Raw genomic sequence first — 8,334 nt, 5'->3', positions numbered from 1 at the left:
TCACAATAATATGTATTTCTACCATGCTATTCAGAGATGCACTAGATATATTCCTGAAATAAATATAGGAGAAGACAATAGAGGCTCATCTAAATGACTGTCTATTGATCATTTAATGCCAATATTGCAGGGGACCATCACAGTATTTAAAATAATTCATCTCTGTATTAGAGGGTTGGATGAAAAGACTACCTTACCATAACATACATAAAACTTATCCAAAAGACATTACTTGTATATTTCAAAAGGAATTCTTTTTACCTTAAAAAAATAAAAACTCAGTTTAATAGGGAAAACTTTCAGTAAAAAAATAGTCTGTTCTGTTCCCTTTTTATTACTGATAATGTTCTGTTGACACAGAAGTCAATAGCAGATGTTGCACAAGCCAGGAGAGAAAATAGGTTAAAAAGGGAAAAGAATAAAGAAAACAATTATCATCCAACAAAGGCCACTGCATAAGAAGACAGTAGGGGTTCACTCTCCTTTATGAGAGTGGAGAGTCAGAAGAGAAAAACATGAAGAACATGAAAAACATGAAAACATGAAAAAATGCAGGCTACTGCTCGCTATTGGAGAATCCAAAGGCTAATATTAGTAATAGGGCAGAGTCATGACTGTGAGCATAGTGCCAGTCAACTAGAGGGAGAAGAGCAATGGCCCCTCAGAAATGCAAAAGAAGTGTTTTGTTTGCATTTTTCTGTTTTGTCCTGGAGTGAAAGAGCTTCTCATGCTTTGAGCAAAGGAATCATTACAAAGAATCATCAGCATATACCTAATCAACCATGGGAGGGAGAGGTGGGAAACCAAGACAGATGACCTGATACTGAAATAACAGTCTTACTCCCCCACTAAATTTTCACTGTAGGATTCTCTTTGCTCATCACAGTGGACTATCTTCCTTAGTTCTTTACTTGTGAGGAATTAGTAATGATATGTTATCCTTTAATTCAATGTCACTTCATGGATATAGTACAAATTTAGGGAACAACAGATCAATATTGTCTATGTCTTGTCTTTCCCATTAGAAATTATTCTTGTCATGAAGGTGAGGATACAATTAAAGAAACATATTTATCAAGTCATAGACAGATATGTTTTAGATAAAGGGAGAGGATTTATTTTATTTTATTTTATTTTATTTTATTTTATTTTATTTTATTTTATTTTATTTTATTTTATTTTATTTTATTTTATTTTATTTTATTTTATTTTATTTATTTATTTTATTTTATTTTATTATTTTATTTTATTTTATTTATTTTATTTTATTCTATTCTATTCTATTCTATTTTTTGCTTGGAAAAAATAATACATCTGTTTATACACTGTGACTGGAAAAATGCACGTCATCATGTTTTTGAAGATAACAATATAGATTTATGATCTAATTCTGTAAATGTATGGCAGACTGCTATAAATTTAGGAATAATTTGCTTTGATAACTAACTGGAAAATTAGTGTCATTCCTAGCAAGAAAGAGCATGTTTATAACTGAAACATGCTGTGATAAAATGCTCTAAGAACTAAATATCCTGGAAAGAATTTTAATTCTTATAAAGATAAGTAATTGAAGGAATGCTAATTCTGTTTACTAGGAATGACTCTGTGCCACAGCTACATATCAAATGTATTGAGGAGACCAGGAATATTTTTTACAGGAAAGTTTATGAATCTTTTTTATTTTTTTTATTATTTTTTTTAGGTGTGTTAATAAAATTTGGCAAATACAGATACATAAGGAAAATGACCTTACATTGTGAAAAAATGGTCCCAGAATTTTGTAAATAACTGCTATGAACAAAAGGCTGGAACATGCGTAGCAGTGCTGGAGTCACTGCAATCAGATGGTAGGCAGGTGAAGAACTGAGCAAAAAAAAAAAAAAAAGTAACTATTTATATGGTTGATAAGTATTCCCAGAACTAAAAATGGAAATGTTTCAGTCTACTCTAATGATTAAGGGAAAAAAAAAAAAAGGTTTTAAAATGAAGCACAAAAAAAAAAAATAAAAATAAACCAGTTACACACTAATAATGTAGGGAACAGCATTCTTCACAGTTCAGATAATTCCATACGTTCATAACAAGTAACTGGGTGAAGGAAGAGTAGAAGAAAATAGCTACTAAGTAACTGTACTAAGAATATGCAAATTCTTCCAATGAATCCAGAAATTATGTTTTGTTTTGTTTTTGTTTTTGTTTTCCCTAATATAAATCTGATCAATTAAGGGAGCGTACAATCTTCATGAAAGTTTTGTTTTCTGTGTCTTGAAAGTTGTTTTCTGCATTCATTTTTCTGACAAATCAGAGAAGAGGTGTATCACATCACTCTTCTAGCACAAATTTAAGGCATTAATCACATAGTTAGGAGGTTTTTGATGTTACAGTCCATCCTGAGGAGCTCATAGGCATTTTGACATAACACCATCCATGGGCTCTGGCATCCCTGAAGAGTACAGCATATAACACCTGTTAATCTGGCCACAGTGAGGTATGATAGAGATTGAGCAGTGAGCCCTGTCCTTCTTAGTCTTGGGGCAGTGATCAGGGATCATGAAAGGGAAAAGTAGAAAATAAGGGGCTGAGAACAGCCCTTGTGATTGCTTCACTGTAAGCCTCTGAACATGCTTTTTGTATGGTCAGATGTAAGAGTAGAGCTATCTAACAAGAGGATTGCAAGAGGGGAAATGGGTAAGTAACTGATAGTTTAGAATATTACTGCCCAACCAGTGCATGATTTCCCATCCTCTGGGACCAAAAAGAATATGTATGAGGGAGCTGGAGTCAGCTATTGATACTGGGGAGCAGTAGTTTGTGCAAAAGAGAAAAATATTCACTTAGGTGAAATAACCCCAGCTCTGAGTCTAGTAGGTAAAGTCAAAAGTCTGTCCCTCTTGGCTGAAGGCAATCAAACACCTTATGTGCAGAGGTCCCAGCGTTTTCAAGAGCAGATGGTGCCTTTCTGTATGAAATGTTTAATGATGCGTGCTAATGAAGCTGGAGTTTCTGCTGTGTTAGGACACAGGGGCCCTTTGCAGAATCCAGGTACACTTATTTTATTTATTTATTTTTTTTTTTCCTGATGGAGCTCAGTGAATGAAAAGAAATAAAAGAGCTGTTACTTTGCTTGAAGGGAAATTCACTTCAGCCAGGGTGCCAAATGTCTATGTATATGTTAATCAACTCCAAATGTATCTTCAGGAAGAAAATTGTTTAAATGAACTGTGTAATTCTACATACCCACTCAGTCCTCCTTAAGATTTCCTTTGTTCTTCAGGTGTGTACTATAGCAATGCATTATTTTATCCCAAAGTGCTCAACAATCCTAGCTACTGCTGATCTCTTTTTGCAGCAAGAAGTCCCTGTGAAGCCCTTGTCAGGTCAACTTCTCAAATGTCTCCTTTGTAGATGTTTAGACGGTGAGTGGGACATAAATAACAATCTTTTGTCAGTACTTTATATATATATAAGAAAACTTTTACAGATTTATGTAAGAAATCTGTGACCCAGAAAATAACAGGCCAGAGCTCTTCTCTATAGCAACTTCTGGGGGAACTACAAAAGTGACCTTCTTCTTGAAGAGTCCATCAAGCCTACTGGAAGAAACATGTCAGGAAAACCTTCAGTCACCAGCTATAGTCATTGGGCCCTAAGCCATCTTCCTTTGCACTGCTCCACTTGACCAATAGGACAGAGAATGCAGAAAAGCACCATGACGTGTTGTGAAGGAATGTTTCAGTTACTTGCAAGAGGACAATGAATCGGAAAGTCTTAATGTTGGCCTTTTGTAACAGACAGATTATTGATTTTGCAACCAGAACAGTAGTTTTATTTTAATGTTGTTAAATACACTGCCTATGTTTCTTCCCAAGGTTAGAAATGGTTCTGTTGTAAGCATCTATAGCAACTTTATAACAAAGGTTTGTCAGTGTTATCAAGCACTGCACATTCACAGTCAGGCTGAATTCCAAGTAACTACTGCATCTGGAAGAAGGAAGAGATGAGGGAGGAAATGTATACTAGGGCCTTGTATTGGCTTTGTGAAATGGTTGCAGCAGTTTGGTTTGAGTCCCTGCTTTTGTGGAGAAGGAATAAGAAAACCTTCATTCTCGTGGTTCCTTCAAACACAAGGATAAGACCCATGCAACATGTCTGAAGGAGAAAGTCTCTTAGGGAGGGAAGCTTCGCTCTCTGTTCTGCTCTCTTGCAAGGGAGGTTATATTTTCAGAGCTCCTGTTGTAGCATATTTTGCTGTTTATTTGGTTGTGCTGTCCGAGCATTCAAGTTCAGTTATTATTTTGGCGTGGTGCCATGCCTTTGCTGACAGATGGGAATGACATCACGTGTACCTGTGACATAGACAATTTTTTCATGGGAGACAATGGAGATATTTATCTTCCAGAACTTTCTTCTTGCTGAATCTCAAAGGTCTGCTGTAAGCAATGAAAACATGGGAACCTTAAAATGAATGTCAAAATCAGATTCTTTGTCTAATGAGATATACACAGAAATGCAAAAATTAGTTCCCTCACTGTAAATGCATAGATAAGAATATATACAGTTTTAGTTACAAAAGCCTTTTTTAGCTGTTTATTTTATTTTATTTTATTTTATTTTATTTTATTTTATTTTATTTTATTTTATTTTATTTTATTTTATTTTATTTTATTTTATTTTATTTATTTCATTTCATTTCATTTCATTTCATTTCATTAATAACATTTCTTTTTCTTGTTTTACGAAGTCATTTACTGTATTCAGTGAACATCATACTGGAGTACCAGGCATTGCTCATTACCAGGAGTATGATGGCACTGTAAGGATCTTCTCCTCATGAGTAAATAGAGTTGTAACTTGCTAGATGGGAAATACAAAACAGGTGGAAGATTTTCTGTTTTAAACTTAAAATGACTGTCTCTGTCTCAGAAGTATTTCTGGCTACATATGGATCTGAACATGGTTTACATGCCAGATACACATGGGAATTCTATATTTTCACCAGCTCCCACTGGGATTTTTCATATGCACAGATAATCAAATTATTCAGTTTTGTTGAATTAAGGGTAGAAGTGCAACTCTCCATAGATTAAATGCATATCGTTTAGAATATATCTCAAGCTTTTCTGCACATACTCTTTCAGTGTTGCAATGCCCTGGAAAAGCCATGAGATTCATGCTTTCTTGGAACCCTGAAGCTGGAGAATGTATTTAAATCAGAAAATTCTTAGGACTGTTTGTTTATTTTCTTGGGCTTATCTTTTTAAAGCAAGAAGTGTACAGACAAACCACCAGAAGAAAATAATTTGTAAAATACAATATTATAATAATCTCTCAGGTGGCATAAGTAATAGATTTCTGTTCAATCACATGAAATATAGAAGTGACCACAAGGCTAATTGAAAAAAGGAAGAACACATTACAAAATGATGAATCATTTACAAATAAGCTACTATACCTGTTTAATATGGATCCAGGCTACCAAGTTTATAATCTCCCCCAGATAATTAATACCTGCTCAAAAGACAAGTAAATGTGTAAGTTGTTTCCCCTGTAGTCATTGGGTCTCTTTCCACTGACTCATTGCTGCATAGAAATGTACCTATTCCATTCCTTCATCTGGCTTAAAAAATATTTTGAACAGCCTGTCAGATTAAGACTGTGCAAGCAGGCAATTTAGGCTGAGGCAAAACCCTTCTGTTAGACAATTTATGAGGAAATTATGAAAATTTTTTACTGGTTCTGTTTCAGATAATAATAATAAGAAGAAAAAGAAGGGTAAAGAAAAAGAAAGGGAGAGAAAAAGTGTTAGAGAGGAAGGAAGGAAGGAAGGAAGGAAGGAAGGAAGGAAGGAAGGAAGGAAGGAAGGAAGGAAGGAAGGAAGGAGGGAAGGAAGGAGGGAAGGAAGGAGGGAAGGAAGGAAGGAAGGAAAAGAGAGAAAGGAAGAAAGAACTTTGAAAGCAGACTAATGTCTAGATTTCCAGAATATGTTTCGAAAATTATGCCCAAAAATTTATCAAAAAATGAAAGAAAAAAAAAAAAGACCAATTGTTATTCCTTTAATTTCTAGATCAGTGCTATTTTTCAATATACATTTATGATTTACAGTTACATTATTATCTCAAGACTTTCTCTTCAGCAACTTTGCAAGGTAATTTTTTAATTGCTCTATATTGTGTGATTGCACTTGCAACCAGTTTTTAAAACTGATGTAGTGAGATGTAGAATGAACAGGAACATGCACACACACACACGTACACACACACACACATACACACACACAATTTTAATAATTAAATCATATTGGTTTCCATGAGAAATAATGACTCACGCTCTATAGACAAGTGGGGGGAACTCAACATGTGAGGAATTTCCCTCCATTGCTTTTCATTCAGAATCAAGCTTTTTCAGCACAGATACCATTTCCTGTTATTAAAAGACACATTAGGTGACATGTTCAATCCCAGGGTTTACCAACATGATCAGGGTCTCTGGGCTCTCATGCTTGCTGTTCCTCTCCTGTTTCTTCCATGTGTGATGAAACTCCCCTAAGTACTGACCCAAATGGAAGGTAAAGTCTGTCCAGAGTGGACTTTCTCCACAAAAAAAGGAGATAACAATATAGGTAATAAATTTCTGGATTTACCAGATCATGTTAGTAAGATGAGAGCTGTGAAGTAGTTTTGAAAATTCTTTGGTTCAGGTTTCATGTCCATCAGCATGTATGCACAGCATCTACTACAAGAGGACACAGGACTAGATGGAGTCACGGGGTGATACCACAGTAAAGAATTTAATCACAAACCTATTGCAGATCTGTTTTTGAAGTCTGCTTTCAGAAACAACACTGACAACAACAACAAAAAAATAGGAGCTTGAAACCCACTGACTGGAGGAAGGAGCAGAAGGTTATCTCTCTGCAAATTTCCAAAGGGCTTTCTCAGTAATAGGCAGGAATTGGTTTAGCCTAAAGAAGGACAGCAGAAGCATGAATAACTGCATAGAGTAAGGACAACTGTTAAATGTCTGGATAACCTCTGTGACAACAACGTCTATGGATCTGTGAGACTTTTCCCAAAGGAAGAAGTGAAAACCTCTTTGGTATGCATAGACTAGATTGGACAAAATATTTATTGTATAATAGACAAAAATCATACATTTAAGCAGAGGCAGAGAATATTTGAAAATGAATATTCTATTTTTTTCTTCACACGTGATTTATAGTACAGAAACAATATCTAAAAACAGGTGTTTTTTTCGTTTTTTTTTTTTTTTCTTCACTTCTTGTGATTCATTATTGTTATTTTCTTCTTTTTCTTTAGACAATCAAATAAACAATTAGGGTAAGAAAATCAAATATATAAGCATTTTTTTTTTTTGAAACTATACTGGAAAGAATATAAAATTGTCTGTTTGCACCTTCTGAACTTCTAAAAGAACTGTATACTGTCTGTCCCTTATTCTGGATTCTTAGAATCATCATAGAATCGTAGAATGGTTTGCATTGGAAGGATCATATAATTCTAGACCCCTGCTATTGGCAAAGACATTATTCTGAATGATAATGTAGAGAGAATCTTTATTATGACTTTTTTTAAAACAAAACAAAACAAACAAAAAATGGTGTTATAGCAAGGTGAAGACCTTGAACAGTTTAGATATCAGATTAATATTCTATTCAGTCATTTGAGAGTCATAGTTAGGATCTTTATCAGAGAATATTTTCTTAAACTCAAACTTCAGGTTATTCTCCATGAAAATACTGTGAACAAAGTACTTCTTGCCAGCAAAACACTTTGTAATGCTATGCAGTGGTTCAGTATTTTTTTCATAGAAGGTGACCTCCATAGTGTGAAATTGCAGGTTTAATATTTTGCTTCTGTTTAAACAAATGACTAAGGTCTCAGATGGGATATTTTCAGAAGCCAGGGCAGGAGAGAGGTTAATTAAAATGAAAAATATTTTGTCAGTTGTAAAAATCTGTAATTATGTAGAACCTTTTTCTATTTTTAATCTACTCTCAGACATATTGATTTTTGTTTACAGTCTTAAGAACAAGATGACCTGACACTTCCTGCACTAGCAGATGTTCTGGAGCTTGCAGACTGGTGTCAGTCCTCAGCAGAAGCTGTAGAATCTGATTTCAACATACTTTCTATAATAATATTCTAGAAGTGGAGAACTACAGAGGCAGACTCTAAAAAACTTTATCTCTGTGATAAGGCTATTCACTATAGGCCAAATTGCATTAATACCTGGTTTCACATCTTGTTAAAGTAAAAATATACTTGTCTCTTTACTGACCTTACATTATTATAAAAGAAGGCAAAGAAATAAAAA

The 8,334-nt window shown here is 34.3% G+C and overlaps 1 long non-coding RNA gene across 6 annotated transcripts in view; it reads right to left on the bottom strand.

Moving 5' to 3' along the window:
- Positions 1-1,300: 1,300 nt before the first annotated feature.
- The window catches only part of LOC137849748 (uncharacterized), a 28,393-nt gene continuing 21,359 nt past the window's right edge, over positions 1,301-8,334 (bottom strand). For all 6 annotated transcript variants that reach the window (XR_011092050.1, XR_011092049.1, XR_011092053.1 and 3 more), the window contains 2 exons: positions 5,453-5,508; positions 1,301-4,430 (listed from right to left, as the gene is read on the bottom strand). This is a non-coding gene — a long non-coding RNA (uncharacterized lncRNA). The remainder of the gene's footprint in view (positions 4,431-5,452; positions 5,509-8,334) is intronic.

This window comes from Anas acuta, chromosome 1 (genome assembly GCF_963932015.1).
Source record: "Anas acuta chromosome 1, bAnaAcu1.1, whole genome shotgun sequence".
In the NCBI taxonomy this organism is placed as follows: Eukaryota; Metazoa; Chordata; class Aves; order Anseriformes; family Anatidae; genus Anas; species Anas acuta.
Note: the sequence above shows the minus strand (reverse complement) of the source record. Positions and strands in the feature narration are given on the sequence as shown.